Below are 16,410 nucleotides of genomic sequence, written 5' to 3'. Positions count from 1 at the left end.
TCAGCCCTATCATTTAATAATCCCGTAGCGCCACCTGGGGGACCTTCATACATCTGCCAGGGTGGGCATGGTGCGCACACCTATAATCTCAGCTCAGGAGGCTGCAGCAGGAGGATCATGAATTCATTACCAGCCTGGGTACACAGTGAGTTCAAGGGCAGCCTAGACGATGTAGCAAGATCTGGTCTCAGAATCTAACCCTTCCAAACAAACAAAACCAAGTAACTCTCCCTCAAAAAAATGGGCCTTGCAGGACATCAAAAATCCAAACTGTAGAAATAATCAATGTGGTAGTATTGTTTTAATTATTCTTGTTAGTCAAACACTTGCTAAACTCAGCACAGTAGCTGATATTTATTGAACTATTAATGCCAGGCAATTGACTGAACATATTTTATATACATTATGTCATATAATATCTATATGTTAATCTAGTGACTTTAGCTAAACCATGGTAAGAATATGGCCATGGACAGGTGTGATGGTGCACACCTGTAATCACAGCACGCAGGATGGAGAAGCAGGAGCATTGCTGCAAGTTCGAGGCCAGCCTTATCTATATAGCAAGACCCTGTCTCAAACCTGCAACCCTAAAATATGACTCAGACATGATCTATGAAGCATAAACCTCTGAAAACTGAGTCCTATGCAGACTGAGACTATGGACACTAGTCCATAGTCTTTATTTATTTTTTATTAGTCCCTGTTTGTGACACAAAACAGTTACATTTAGTTTGGGGATTTGATATATAAGCATATTGCATCTTGATAATTTTAAGCCCCTCTTTTATAGTCTATAGTCTTAAAAATTCATGATTTTATTTTTGAAGTTTGGAGACCTTTGTGCCTAGTTTCTTTGAATCCCACATATACATTATGTTATTTTGTCCATAAAAGAGTCTCACAAAAATGTTTTGAGCCTGAATCAATTCCATACACATTTATCCAGCATTCATGAGAGCTGATATTAAGGGATTGCACAAAGCATGAAGTATGTCTGTCCCACCGAAGCTCATATCTTGTGGGTTACAGGTGGGAGGGGATACATCACACAAGCAAGTAGAGAAGCTCAAAGCTTTAATCAACAGGAAGGAACTGGGCCTTTGTGCCCAAGGGATGTGAGCATTCCCAGAGGGAGTGGGGTGTGGTGTCTGCTTGGGTGAGGCGGAGGCAGACAGATGAAAGATCTGAAGTAGAGAAGAGAGATGGTTATAAAAATCTTACTTGCTTTTATAAAGCCCACCTATTATCTCTCCTTCAAGGCAAATTAACCAGTTTCCTCTGTCTTTTATGGCACGATCTTTATTCCAAAGCTTTTATCTTTTGTTTGGACTCTCAGAATCTTCTGGTGTTCAGAACTAGGTATTCCAACCAGAGCAACCTCTGGACAGAAGTTTCAGAGAATTCTCGTACTTCCTTCATTTTAGACTTTTTTTGGTTCATATCAGAGCACAGCACTGGGGGTTTCGGGGGGCTTATGCTGTCGCTGACTCAAGTTCAGCTCTCTGCCCGCAGGTGGCCGTTCTGACCATGCTGACTAACAGCTTCCAGGTCTGCAGTGCTTTCTTCTCTCAGCTACTTTCTCCCTTGTACTTTTTTCTGCTTGTGTGCAGTACTTGCTTCTAGGTCCTCTACAAAATGTGAAATGGGATGAAGTAATGTTCTTACACCAAAGAATCAGCTGTCTCCCTTGGCCATGCTTACGTTGCTATTTAAAGCTGCCTCCTTGTTTTTAAATATAAAATTGCTTTTCATTGTTGTTTCCTTTTAGAGCATCACACTGAGCTGAGTGAGCAGGCCAGGCTCATTTTTGAGTTTTCTAGTTTCTAGGGTGTGCTTGTATAAACGACAGAACTCCAAGGATCATTATCTCTTTGTTTTCATGCATTTGTTGGTAATTTCGAATCCGATTCCCTTTTAGAAGCTTCAATGCCTTTATTTCACTTTGGGACATTATTAGCATACCTGAGTTGACAGCATCTGTTCCTCCCCACTTAAATCCCACCATGCAAAACAACACGTGCCCTGGTTTCAGGAAGCAGACCAAACAGATGCCTGGTGGTTGTACTCAACACTTGCCCTGAGAGAGCTTCTCTTGCCTGCATTTTTGTGTTTCTTGCATAGTGAAGGAGAAGAAAAGATTGAAGGCTGAGGTGGATTGACAACCGGTGGTCAACTGAATTGAATCAGTGTGGTGTCCAGTGTGGAGGAGCAGTGTTTCTAACAGTGGGGTTGGGGTTGAGGGTGGGGAAGAGAACTGGAAGGGAAGATATGTGTGCTGTTGATTCTCCTGGAGAAACCTGTCATCCTGGCTTTCCTGATATGAACTCAGATGTTCTATCATTGGAGGAGTTTGGGTCCTCGCTATCACTGAGGATTGGCTACGGTTCTTTTCAGGGGAGCTCTGGTCCTTTCTTTGAGCATTGCTTTGTGGCTCCAGTGCAGATACCTCAGCCTGCTGGCACAGATCCTTCTCCTGCAGGGACAGATTTCCTAGCTTTCACCACTGTCCTTTGGATCTTCCCAGTGCAGACTTGCACGAGTCACTGTTGTGGGCTCTAAGCCTCCAAGTTAGATTCACGGAGGGCTTTGTATTGAATCTTTGTATCTCTAGTGAGTGGACAGATGTCCCAACTCTTCTGCATTTGACTCTGAGTGAATATTATAAAATAATTCTATAAATATGTGTCCTGGGTTAATTATTTCCCTTGTAAACCCTGACAACCACAAATACTATTACTAATAAGGGTCTTTTGCCTTTATTGCTAAGGTTTAGAGGGAAGACCTATTATCTGGTTAAGTGGAGGGAGAAGGTTTGGAGAGCCCAGACTCTCTCTTCAGCATTGTGATATGGTGTTCCAGGACCAGAAGGAGGCCATGTTGTGTGTGTGCAGTTGTTTAGATTTTGAATATCTCTTCAGGTCCCAGCCCTCAGCCTAAGGAGCTATGAAAGGCAGCCACTGGGGAGTGTGCCTTTGAAGGGGATATTGGCCCATATTTGTCCTAATACATCTCCATTAATAGAGTTGGTTTTTTTGGTGTCAAGTATCTTTACTAGGAAGTCATGATTGATCAAATGCATGTTTCTTATATGAGGCAAGTTTATACTTAGGAATTAGCATAGACTTATTTTGCTGTTTTCTAGGAGTCTAGAGGGCCTATGAAGGAAGACAGGAGGTGGAGGTGATTTCTGCCTCTGGAGAGGAACAGAGGGAAAATCTGGGGTCAGACCAGGGAGTATACAAGGCTTTGAGGTGGCCTAAAGGCTTTGGATATCAAGTAGAGGTGGTAGCAGAAGTCGTTTTGAATGTGACCACATTTGGGTAAGAAATAATCCAGGGCAAGAAGCCAACTCTATGTTTTGTGTTGCATCAAATCTGCAGGGAAGTTTCATTTTTCTACTGTCTGTTACTAACCAATGGCTGGGACACAGAACAGGACAGAGGGCAGGTGTGTCTGGGCTATACAGGGGAAGAAGCTGGGACCTGAAGTCAGTGGGCTTTTTCAAGATGCTCTCTGATGGGTATATTGGAGGTAGACTGGGGAAGGGCAATAGAGGGCCAGAGCCCTTACACAAACCCATCCTCCATGACAGTTTTTTTTTTTCAATTTGAAGGCTCAATACATTTTTTACACTTTGATTGAAAGAAAATTTCAATATTTTATAGTCTTTTGGAAGGCATATATATACACTACACTTTGTGAAATCTAAAAGATATCAATATAAATATTTTCCCAACACTTTGGTATAACAGGACAATGTTTGTCCAAATACTTGTGCTATCTACATGATCTGTTTGCTCTGATAACCACTAATCACAAAAACTGACTCAATGGAATAATTAGAAAAATTATCTAATGCCATGCATGGGTTCAAATCATTTTTAATATCCTATCCTGGAAACATTCTACAAATCTTAAGACTTAAAAAATTAAGTCTCTGTTCTAAGTTTTAAAAGACAATCTTTTTTTAGCAATATCCATAACATTAACAAGCACACATTAAGGCTAGTATTATCTCTTTTGGGAGTATTTTGTTTGTTTTGTTGTTGTTTACGAAAGATAATAAAAGACAGGCTCCTTTAGGACCTTGACCTATACCTACAGAAAATGTGAGTGAACACAATAATCAGTCCTACAGTAAGGATGCAGATGCTCCCTCCTGTGCAACAAAATATTGCATCTTTTGGTCAAGTGTCACCTGACAAGCCAAAACTGGGCCCTTTTCACCACATGCTATTTTACCTGCAGCACCAAAATAACCAAAATGGCATTTTTCAGATGATTGAGTTGTAAGTCTTGCTCCGCCAAGTTACTCAGAATCTCTGTGTCGAGCCTTTAAATTGGTGATCTTGGCCTTCATCATCTCTTACAGTTTCTGAGTTGTGAGTCTGGAGTGCTCTTCCTGGAAGATGACCTCTTCTATGCAAATGTGGCATTGTAGCACGCCAAGATCTACCTGTGGGAGTTCTTTTTATGGAGTCAGGTAAGCTGTAAGGCCTGGAAGTACTAGACAAGGTAGTTTCTTTTGTACCGGAAACCTCTGTGAAATCCATAGCTGAGGTACCGGATGAATGTGAATGGGACTGCACATTCCCTCAGTTATCCCTATAGAACAAGGAAAATCCAAGGCCAGGTTCTCAGAAACCGATTCCTTATCCGAAGGTGATTCAGTAGTTTTTGGTATCATTTTTCTCAGATATGTGCCAGGAGGATGACCTACACATTTTTTCTTTCCTTCTTTTCTTTTCAACTCCATTGCTTATTTTTATGGTCTTACAATCATTTAATGCCTCCAGAACATGCTCATATCTTTCGAATTTTGGTGTGTCTGCCAGCTCTTCAGGATACAGTCTATCCCAGTTTTCATTTATGTATGTCACAAGCTCAAGTTCAAAATCAAAGTATTTCTTCTTGTGAATAACACTTAGGTTGTAAGGATATAGGTGTGCTGTTTCTAGCTACTGTAACAGTAGATATTTCAGGTATTTTGTTGCAGAACTGCAGACCGAGCAAATAAATGTATAAAATCTATCTCAAAATAGCACTGATTTTTGAAGGCATTGCATGCAAACTTCATGAAACCATTGCTTGCATTTGCAGCACTGTAGCATCTTTAAATACCCATCTTCAGGGCCTCCACAATAACAGTAACACTGCTGGATGTTGCTTTTATGATCTGCATCCCATCAAGGCCTGCCACACTGCAGGGTAATGTTGTAAGGTCGGCGTAGCAGGGAAGAAGACCCCAAGGACTCACGTCTTTAAGCGTAAAAGCTTTATTTCCATGCGCATGGGGTCCGTCCAGCAAACGAGTGCGGAGGACCCCGAAGGGAAGTTACACAGGGTTTTTAAAGGCGTAAACCGCAAAGCAGGCGATGTTACAGAAGCAGATCGCATTGGTTAGTTTTGAACAGCGCAGGGCTTGGCAGGAGCTGATTGGAGGGGCTCAGGGTTGGGTAACTTTAGTGTCCGGGGGTCATAGCCCAGTCACTGTGTTCCCGGAACAGTTGTTTATCCTTTTTGTTTTTGTTTTTACCAACGGAAAATCCCTTCTTGTTTTGTACAGATAGCTCGGGGGGGGGGGGTGGCAGCTGTAAAGTTAACCCTTTCATTCCCCCCTTTTCTTGTGAATAACCTTTCATCTTAAAGGTCTTGTATGGGCAGGGGGTCATCTTGTAGGAGCACACAAGGGAGGTGTATGGAACAGTTTTAGGGGGTCTTTTGGCACAGCTTTAGCTTTAGGGGGTTATCAGACCGTTTAAGTTTCCAGTGATAGTCCTCTGGCGCCGAAGCTGGTTTCAGATGTGACGCGTGGATCCAAGAGGTGATGCCGTCGACCTTTACCGCTGTGGGAGTGGTCAATAGGATCTAGTATGGTCCTTTCCAGCGAGGTTGTAGGGTCTCTTGTTGATGACGCCGGACGAGCACAAAGTCTCCCACCTGGTATGGATGCGGTATGGGAGATTCGCTGGGAGCGTAGGCTGGGGCTAGCTGGGTCCACAAATCCTTTTGTAGGCGGTCAAGGGCGATGAGCCTGTCAGACAAGGAGGTTGGTAACAGGGTGGAATGTTCAGTCAAGGGAGTGAGATCCCGAATGGGGGGTGGAGTGCCGAAGAGGATCTCAAAGGGAGTGAGGTTAGGGGGTTTGGCTGACGGAGTGTTCCGTGCACGAAAAAGAGCATAAGGCAGGAGCATCGTCCAATCTTTTAAGCCAGTCTCATGAGCTAATTTAGTGAGGGTCTCCTTAATAGTTCTATTCATCCTCTCTACCTGTCCTGAACTTTGGGGTCTATAAGCACAATGTAATTTCCAATCAATCCCCAATATGTTGGCCAGTCCCTGACTTACTTTAGCCACAAACGCCGGCCCATTATCAGACCCTATTACCTTTGGTAATCCGAACTGGGGAAAAATTTCTTCCATCAACTTCTTTGCGACTACGGCAGCAGTTTCCTTTTTGGTAGGAAAGGCCTCGATCCATCCAGAAAAGGTGTCCACAAAGACTAACAGATATTTTAGTCCATACCGGGCAGGTTTAATTTCAGTAAAGTCTACTTCCCAGTATTGTCCAGGTCTGGAACCGCTCAATCTTTTGCCTGGAGCCAGCTTGGTAGGATAGGCATTGGTTAATTGACAAGCCTTGCAGTTTGTCACAACCCGAGTGGCAACCTGACGTATGGCAGTGGGAGATACCCCTGGGAAATTTTGGCGTTGGGCCAACAGACATAGCTTTTTAATCCCCAGGTGGGTGAGCTGGTGGGCCTGTTGGATGTAGGCAGTCAGGTCTGACACCTCAGAGGTTTGGTTAATTCGAGCTTCCTCTTTAGGAGGAGGATCTTTGGTATCAGTCACCAACATCTGTGAGCTACCCATAGCTGCAGATTTCGCTGCCTGGTCGGCCAGGTTGTTTCCCTTTGTAACGGGATCAGTTCCTTTTTGGTGGCTGTTACAGTGTATTATTGCCACCTTCTGGGGGTAACATGACTGCAGCCAGCAGTTGAAGAATCTGCTGTTTGTGTTTTATCTCTTTGCCTGCAGAGGTCAGGACTCCCCGCTGGCAGTATATGGCCCCATGGATGTGGGCCGTTGCAAAGGCATATCGGCGTCCGTGTAGATGTTTGCCCGCTTTCCTGTGGCGAGCTCTAGAGCCTTAGTAAGAGCAATCAATTTGGCTTTTTGTACCGAGGACCTATCCTCTAGTTTAGCTGTCCAGATAACATTGGAATGATCAGTCATGGCCGCCCCCGCATATCACTTACCTAGGACCAAGAAGCTACTCCCGTCAGTGAAGTAGGTCACCTCAGCATTGGGCAAGGGGTAATCCAACAGGTCTGATCGCACCCCGGTTTCCTCTGCCAGGATATCTTGGCAAGTGTGAAGAATTGGTTCTGGGGTTTCTTCTGGTAGTAGGGTTGCCGGATTGAGGGTCACCGGGGGCCCAAAGGTTATTTTGTCTTTATTGAGTAAGAGGCTTTGGTAATGTGTAATCTGGGCGTTTGAGAGCCACCTATCGGGAGGTTGGCGGATGATACTTTCTAGCGTGTGTGGGGCAATAATTGTTAATTTTTGTCCCAAAGTCAGTTTGTCAGCGTCCCTAGTGAGCAGGGCTGCTGCTGCAATGGCCTTTAGGCATGGTGGCCATCCGTTTGCCACAGTATCTAGTCTCTTTGAGAGGTAAGCCACCGGCCGTTTCCATGGCCCAAAGGTCTGAGTTAGCACTCCTCTAGCTATTCCCTTTTTCTCTTCGATGAAGAGAGTGAAGGGTTTATTTATATCAGGTAGAGCTAGGGCCGGGGCAGATAGGAGGGCTCACATGATGGCATCGAAGGCCTGTTGGTGATCCTTTCCCCAGACAAAGGGTGATCCTCCCTTAAGCAATGGGTAAAGGGGAGCTGCCAAGGATGCGAATCCTGGGATCCACAGCTGGCAAACCCCCGCCGTACCCAGAAATTCTCGAAGCTGTTTTTGGCTTTTGGGGGGAGGAATCTGGACCACAGTCTGTTTTCTAGCCTCAGTGAGCCATCTTTTTCCTTCCCTTAGGGTGTAACCCAGGAAGATTACCTCTCGTTTGCAGATCTGAGCCTTTTTTGCCGATGCTCTGTACCCCAGAGCGGCCAACTCACGTAGGAGATCTTGGGTCCCGTTGTTGCAGTCCTTCTCTGAATCTGCTGCCAGCAGCAAGTCATCTACATATTGAAGTAGAGTGAGGTCCGGGTGTTGAGCCCGGAACAGAGCTAGATCTTTGTGGAGAGCCTCATCAAAGATAGTTGGGCTGTTCTTGAATCCCTGGGGGAGGCACGTCCACATCAACTGTCTGGTAGTCCCGGAGTCTGGATCAGTCCATTCAAATGCAAACAGTGGTTGGCTGTCTTTGTGTAAAGGCAAGCAGAAAAAGGCATCTTTTAAATCTAGAACAGTATACCAAGTTCTGGATGGGTTTAGACCGCTCAGGAGATTATAGGGATTTGGCACAGTGGGGTGGATATCTTCTACCCGATTGCTGACCTCTCTCAAGTCCTGTACTGGCCTATAATCATTGGTTCCTGGCTTTTTAACAGGGAGTAGTGGTGTATTCCATGCAGATCGACAAGGGGTTAATACCCCTTGATCTAAAAGTCTCTGAATGTGTACCTTGATTCCTTGATGAGCCTCCCTGCTGATGGGGTATTGTTTAACTCAGATGGGGGAGGCAGTGGCCTTTAAAGTAACCACTACAGGTGGCTGTTGGTTGGCTAGTCCCAACCCAGCTGTTTCAGCCCAGGAGTCTTTGAAATCAGCTAACCAAGCAGGAGGAACAGGCTGAAGACTCTGATCATTATAGAGCCTATATTCATCTTCCAACTTTAGAGTCAATATGGTGACCATGGGCTGTTCAACCTTCGGGTTGCGGAATGTCATCTGAGGTCCCTGGGGCTCAAAGGAAATCTTTGCCCCTAATTTAGTTAATAGGTCTCTTCCTAACAGGGGAGCAGGGCATTCTGGGATGACCAGGAAGGAATGTTTTACTTTTCCTTTTCCCAGGTTGACTGTGCGCTCGGTGGTCCATGAGCGATATTTGCTTCCGTTAGCCCCTTGAACTAGCGATTTCTTGGTTGAAAGGGCTCCCAAGGGGGCCTGAAGGGCCGAGTAAACAGCTCCCGTGTCGACCTCAAATTCCATGGGAGTCCCCTCCACCTTAAATGTTACCCTGAGCTCGGGGAGGGGAACCAAGCCCCGAAGTCCCTAATCTTCCTCATCTAAGGCGAGCATGGGAGTTCGCTGCCGCTGTGAGGACTGCTTTTCTCATTCCTCTTTGGCTCACTTCCTTTTAAGTTTTTCACAGTCTTTGATTAGGTGTCCTTTCTCCTTGCAATATGCACATTGGTCAGGGTCTAATGGGGGGCGATTGGGCTTTCCCTTTCCTGTCTCAGGCTTACCCTGAATAACTGTGGCCAACACTTTTGCCAATTCCTTGTTTCGTCTTTTGTCTCTAGCTAACTCCTTTTCCTCTTCTGTCTCTCGTTTATAGTAGACTTTTTCAGCTTCCTTAACGAGATCCCTCAGAGTTAGGTCTTGTAGACCATCTAGCCTTTGGAGCTTACGTCTTATATCAGGAGCCGATTGCCCTATGAAGGCCATGGCGATTGAGCCCTGTCGGCCTTCATCTTCAGGGTCAAAAGGCGTGTACCGTCGGTAAGCCTCCATCAGGCGTTCTAGAAAAACTGAGGGAGTCTCAGTGGGCCCTTGAGTTATTTCTCTTACCTTGGCCAAATTGGTAGGGCACCTTGTGGCCACCCGGAGACCCGCCATTAGAGTCTGGCGATAGATGGAAAGATGCTGCCTACCGTCAGGAGAGTTGGGGTCCCAGTTGGGGCACTTTAGTGGGAAAAGATCGTCAATTTGATCGGGTCTCTGGGTGGGTCTGCCATCATCTCCTGGAACGTTTTTTTGGGCTTCGAGGAGGATTCGATCTCTCCTCGGTGGTGAACCGGACCCCCAATAGTTGTTGGCAGTCATCCCATGTGGGTTGGTGAGAGAACATAAGCGAGTCCATTAGGCCTGTTAACTTAGAGGGGTCATCAGAGAAAGAGGGATTATTATTTTTCCAGTTGTATAAGTCTGAGGATGAGAATGGCCAGTACTGAAGGGCCGGCATTTCTCCCTCCGCTGTCCCATCACTTATAGTGGGCCCATAGGGACGGAGAGGGAGAGTGACGACCGGGTCCTCCGGCCGCTGTCTACTGCGGGTGTTCCGGGCTGGGCCCTCAGGCCCAGGGGGACTGGCCTCAGAGCAGGCCGCAGAGGGGGGTGGGGAGTATGGAGAGAGAGTTGGAGCTGAGGGAAGGGAGGCCTCCGACTCCGGCGGGAAGACGGGTGGTGGAAGTGCATGAGGAGGAGGCAAGGCAGGTCGAGGAGGAGGGTGATCACAATCGAGCAGAGGGAGGTCAGGTTGGGAGTCGGGCAGGACCGGGGCAGGGGGCCCTTTCAGAGCCAAGAGTTTGGGTATGGAGGAGTCGGGCGGAGGAAGGAAGGGTTTTACCCACGGTGAGGGCTCCTCCCTGAGGTCCTGCCATACCAAGATGTGGGCGACCTGGTCGGGGTGGCCCTCTCGTCCGGGGCGGAAGATGATGTTCTTAACTGCTAAGATGAGGGGAAGGTGGAAAGTCCCCTCCGGTGGCCAACCCACGGAGAATGTGGGCCACTCAGACAAGCATAAAGTCCGCCATTTACCTTTTTTAACCTGTAAGGAGAGATTGTGAGCCCTCTCTCGAACCTCTGACCAATGGTCGAGGGTGAGGGACAATGGGGATGATGTCGTTTGTCCCATGGTGTTCTGACGACAAAGAGTGGTTAGCGTACACACGACACAACAAATAACCGATCACAACAGCCACGACACACAGGACAAACAGGCCGGCCACCTCACTCTCACGCATTAGTTTCACACCAAACGAGTCACCTTAGGGGGTGCCTCCAGATTGGCCCGGACGGACCACAGATTGGGAATAAAATTCCCCAGACTGATAGGAAAACCCTATCGCAGACAGTGAGTCACGGAAGACCATGTGGGGCGTCCCCCGATCACCAAGGAACAGAAATCGCCCCTGAAGTAGAGCCGGAGTTCGGCCTGGGGCGAAGAGAAACGGTGGATCGATCCAAAACGAAAGTAAAAATATGACCAGTCGTACTCACCCGAAGAGGGACGCTGAGCCATTGAGGTCATCTCCCGTGAGACGTATGATCTCGCTAGGGCCTCCAAATGTAAGGTCGGCGTCGCAGGGAAGAAGACCCCAAGGACTCACATCTTTAAGGGTAAAAGCTTTATTTCCATGCGCATAGGGTCCGTCCAGCAAACGAGTGCGGAGGACCACGAAGGGAAGTTACACAGGGTTTTTAAAGGCATAAACCGCAAAGCAGGCGATGTTACAGAAGCAGATCGCATTGGTTAGTTTTGAACGGCGCAGGGCTTGGCAGGAGCTGATTGGAGGGGCTCAGGGTTGGGTAACTTTAGTGTCCGGGGGTCATAGCCCAGTCACTGTGTTCCCGGAACAGTTGTTTATCCTTTTTGTTTTTGTTTTTACCAACGGAAAATCCCTTCTTGTTTTGTACAGATAGCTCGGGGGGGGGGGTGGCAGCTGTAAAGTTAACCCTTTCAATGTCTGCTTCATGACTTGTCATGTTTTGGTGTTTGGTCCTTTCTTAATTGCACCACCCCTCTGTCTTTGTTGTTACAAATATGCTGTCGACAGAGGTGTTTTTCACTTTAATCAATCACACTGGAATCAATGTGAGCTGTACAATGATGACACAGTTGATGATATCCTTGGCCACATGCATCATGTGTAACATTTCATTGGGAGCTTCTGAATACTCTTGACATAGTGTGCAGACCATTTCCCCACTTCCAGTGGCTCCAAGATGTGCCACAATCCATGTTCTCTTACCATGAGATGATTTTTCAACACCATGTAATATTTCTTCTGTCAAAAGTAATTCACATGGTTTTCAAAATTATAACTTCAGAGTGTGGAAAAAATGGCGGCTTGCTAGGGGATTGGGCAGAGAGTCTCTCTGGAGAAATCATATTAGATGCTAGAATATGACAACATGGAGAGGGCCAGATGAATGTATAACGATTCTTATTAACCAAGACAGTGCAGCTGGAGGATTTAAAGTCGTGCTGAGACTGCGAAGGCTGATAACAGGAGGCTGCAAATCCCGCGCCTTTAATGCAGCAAACTGACCAGTGGACCCAACAGGAAAAGCTGTGTTGGCTTTTGGTGACTGCTGGAAATTGAGACCCGGGACCCTGCGAAGCAGCCAGGACTGCCCTGCTGCACCAGAGGAGATTGTGAAAAGCTCTGGAGCTCTGAAGCTGAATGCTGTGCAGTTTTCTGACCATTCCATGCCGTGCCAGGAACACAGTGAAGGCAAGCAGCATAGTGTGCAGTAGATTCAAGAGGAAGACCGGCACTGAGTCCTGGTGAGTACTAGGGATGGGGTCCTGCGGCTGCTGTGGTTGGCCAGAGGACATCTTGGAATTGGGCAGAGCCCGCCACCATGGCAACATCGATAACACAGAGAGTCTGGTGGAAGACATCTTAGAGTTGGGCAGAACCTGCAGCTCGGTGACATCACCGAGTTGCCCCTGGTGTAGAGAGGCCTGGTGGAGGACATCTTGAAATTGGGCAGAGCCTGGCACCGTGTTGGCTTCAGCATCATACAGAGAGCTAGTGGAAGACATCTTGGAATTGGGCAGACCCGCTGTCCTGGTGCTCCTGGCACAGAGAGGTCTGGAAGAGAACAGCTGGGATTGGGGCAGAACCCTGTGCCATGGTGACATTAGTCAGCTACTTCTGGCACAGAGAGAACTGGCAGAATCTGCTGGGGCTGAACCAAGCCTCTACTTGGGGCCCAATAAGCAGATACAAAATAGTCGCAACTCTGTGACATCCAGAAAGTACAGCGTAATTTACGATTGACTGGCACAGAGGCTGGAGGCTAGCCTGCACCGTCCCTGCATCCCTGCCTACCCCAGATAACAATAAATTGGGGAAGACAGCAAAAACTCAAGCAGCATGCTTCTGAAAGGCCCTAAACAATATGGAGAGGGCCAGAGACCTCCAGGACACTCCAGTCTGAAAGAAACCAGAAACATGTCAAGAGATTAAAAAAAAAAATCTCCAGCTGCCCAACATGAGAAAATAAGCCCAGGAGAAGTAAACACTGAAGAGAACAAGCACAGTAACCATCCAATACTGGACACAGCATCAGCTGAAATTAAAAAATACCTCCATGACCTCATAGATGAATTTAAAGCTGCACTCCTGATCCAAGTGAGGCAAGATATAAAGAGATTAATTAAAGAAATGACAAGCCCCACCCAAAAGAACACAGATGGAAGAACTGAGGAAAAGAAAGAGAAACTTCTGAAGAAGAATTTAAACATAATTTAGAATACATGAAACAGATCCAAAGAGATTACCAGGAAACTAAAAACTCCATTGAACACTGGCAAAATGCCCTGACAGAAACTAAAGCCAGCCTTCTGAAACTTGAAGAGAGATTTATGACATATGATCGTGAAAGAAAAAACCTCTTAAAAATAACAAGGAACCAGAAAGAAACAATTCAAAAGCTAGAAGATGACAAAAGGATACATAACTTAAGAATAAAGAATGTGCATGAGGAAGCAGGAGCAACCAAAAATGAAATACAAAGAATATTCAGAGATATATTAAAGCAAAATTTCCCATGTATAGCAAAAAGAAATGATATCCAGATAAAAGAGGCATACAGAATACCAGCTATCTACAACCAAAACAGATCTACACCCAGACATATAATAATCAAGATTGCAGAAATCCACCAAAAGAACAGAATATTAAAAGCAGCCAGAGAAAAGAAGCAGATTACCTACAATGGGAAAATTATCAAAATAGTAACAGACTTATCAACACAAACTCTTAAGTAAAGAAGGGAATGGGGAGAAATATTCCAAGTCCTGAAAGAAAATAATATGCAACCAAGACTCATATACCTGTCAAAACTCTCTCTCAAAATTAATGAAGAAATAAGGTGCTTCCAAGACAAGGAGGAACTGTGGGAGTTTGTGGCCACCAATCCAACCCTACAGAGAGTGCTGAAGGACATTCCAGAGAAAAAGAGAAAGGGATACCAGGATTCCAGCAACAGTGGCAGAGAGGCCTCAGTGAACGGGGCAGACAGTGGAATGAGGGAATAAGGTAGACAAATTATAGCAGAAAAGTGGAGTAGCAGGCATGAGGCAGAGACGGTAAGCTATAGTCTCTAGTATAGACAGCTCTGAAACACTATAAAAAGGCAGAGGTCATTGTTAATAGTGTATCAGGATTTAAAAGACACAGTAGTCTTATCTCCATATTTAGTTTGAATTTAATTTGTTCTGGTCTGTCCACTCATGTCAGATTTGAGGGCACAGACATCTGACCCAAAAATAGCAGGTTATATCATGGTAACTATCCTTACTTTCCTATTAACTTAAACTGAAATCCTGTATTACTTACATTGTCTTACTATGACTGATCTTAATTGAATCCAATCCATAAGACCACGGGTTGGCCTTGGCTGATTTTATTTGAATTTGATATGCTTGTTAGCATCAACCCTAAAAGTAGAGGCAACTACTCTGAAGATGACAAGATGTAAAGGATATCTATACTGGTATTAATTATTAACAGCTCTCAAATCCTACAATGCTTTCAAAGTTGTGTTTTTATAAAAATAGGTAATACTATGTTTAATTATATTAAGCTGATGATGTGGACAAATCTATTGAAAATAACAAGAGAAAACATAGTAACTACGGAAGATCACCTATATTGCGGTCTTATATGACTTATCCATTGCATGTTTTTCTAGGAATTTGTTTTGCTGTCTTGTTATGATTTGTTTTTCCCTATAATACAGAGAGGATAGATGTATATGTAGAAATTCACACATGAGATTTTTTAAAAAAATTATTTATAGGAACAGATTATATAATGCAAGATGTAATGAACAGATACTGTGAAGAAGAGACACTAAGAAACCCAATGCTAATTTTGTAGCATTATGATATAAATTCTAGCAATACTATTATTCACTGATCAGAATGATATTAGTCTAGTCTCTTAAGTTCAATTTCAGCATATGTAAAGATGGGGACGGCTACCATGAAGAGAATGCAAGATGTGATAGTAATTATTATTGTCTTCCCCAATGTTAGATCTTGAAGACCTAAAAAGTCTTCATCATCCTGTAATGATTTGATTATTTCTATAATATGCAATATGTATATAATGTGGGTGAAGATGGGGACAACTATTTGTAAAAACTAGAGATAGTTAGATTGACAGTGAAGATCTCCAGTGGACTTGCTTTGAAATCTATATTTCTTTAACTTGTTTTTTTTAAAACTGTTTTGTTCTGTTTTGGTATGTTTAATTTTACCCTCTTTGAGATGTAAAACAAGTGTGTAGGACTGATAACCATGTTACTGAGTTTTTGTTCTATCATTGAGCAGAACTGTTTGCAGTGTCACTTTTTGAATGTCATTTTAAATACATTAAGTTTGTAACCTGAACAGCTATTTCTAAGATGACAATATGTAACTTTTCAACCAGCAATTTCTTACTGTTTATTTTTCTGTAATTTTGTATTATTTCTACCCTTTTTTATCTCCACGTATTTTTTGTTTCCTTTTCTTTAAATAAAAAATTAAAAAAAACAAAAACAAAAACCAAAATTATAACTTCTAATAGCTGCATATTATTCACTGTTTGAATGTCCTTCCAGAGAACCCAGGATTTAGAACTGTTTTCAAATATGATGAAGCAGCTCTGTTTCAGTAGGTTTATCTTTTTGAAAATTGCGAGATAAAACAAGTTGTCTGACCATCTGGCTAGGATATCCTGACTCTCTTCAAATTTACATGCTGGCTTTTTCTCTTTTTGTCCATTTTGTAAGGATGGCTTAGTCAAGGATATTGGGGTGTTTTGTTTTCGACTGCTCGAAAGGGAGACTGCTCGTGGACCAGTGGACTACTGGGAACCTTCATCTCTCTGCTGTCCCCTCAATTGGCCATGACAGATCTGCCACACTATTTCTCCAGTTCCCTTGCCACTACTTGTTAGTCCATGAAGCACCACTTTGTAGGCACAAACCAAAGTCCTTGGCATCGAGAGTTAGGGGTGGAGTGAGCGCACTTATACCGGCCTCGAATGCAGCCATCTCACTAAGCCCTGTTGTAGTTGTGCTGAGGTTGTGCAGAGAACACTTAGAATCAGGACACGGAGTTTATAATATTGTTTTACGATGGTCACCCAGAGTTAACACAAGAAAATGCAGGAAATCTATCCACAACACCAAAGACATAGAATATTTAGTCAAGGGCCTAAATCCCACAGC

General features: G+C 44.6%; 1 pseudogene; it reads right to left on the bottom strand.

The window, feature by feature from the left end:
• Positions 1-4,135: 4,135 nt before the first annotated feature.
• On the bottom strand, positions 4,136-16,033 carry LOC106026429 (metal-response element-binding transcription factor 2-like; annotated as a pseudogene).
• Positions 16,034-16,410: the final 377 nt, after the last annotated feature.

Source organism: Cavia porcellus, unplaced genomic scaffold, assembly GCF_034190915.1.
Source record: "Cavia porcellus strain 051 isolate PalLab524CR breed Dunkin Hartley unplaced genomic scaffold, mCavPor4.1 scaffold_29, whole genome shotgun sequence".
NCBI lineage: Eukaryota > Metazoa > Chordata > Mammalia > Rodentia > Caviidae > Cavia > Cavia porcellus.
Note: the sequence above shows the minus strand (reverse complement) of the source record. Positions and strands in the feature narration are given on the sequence as shown.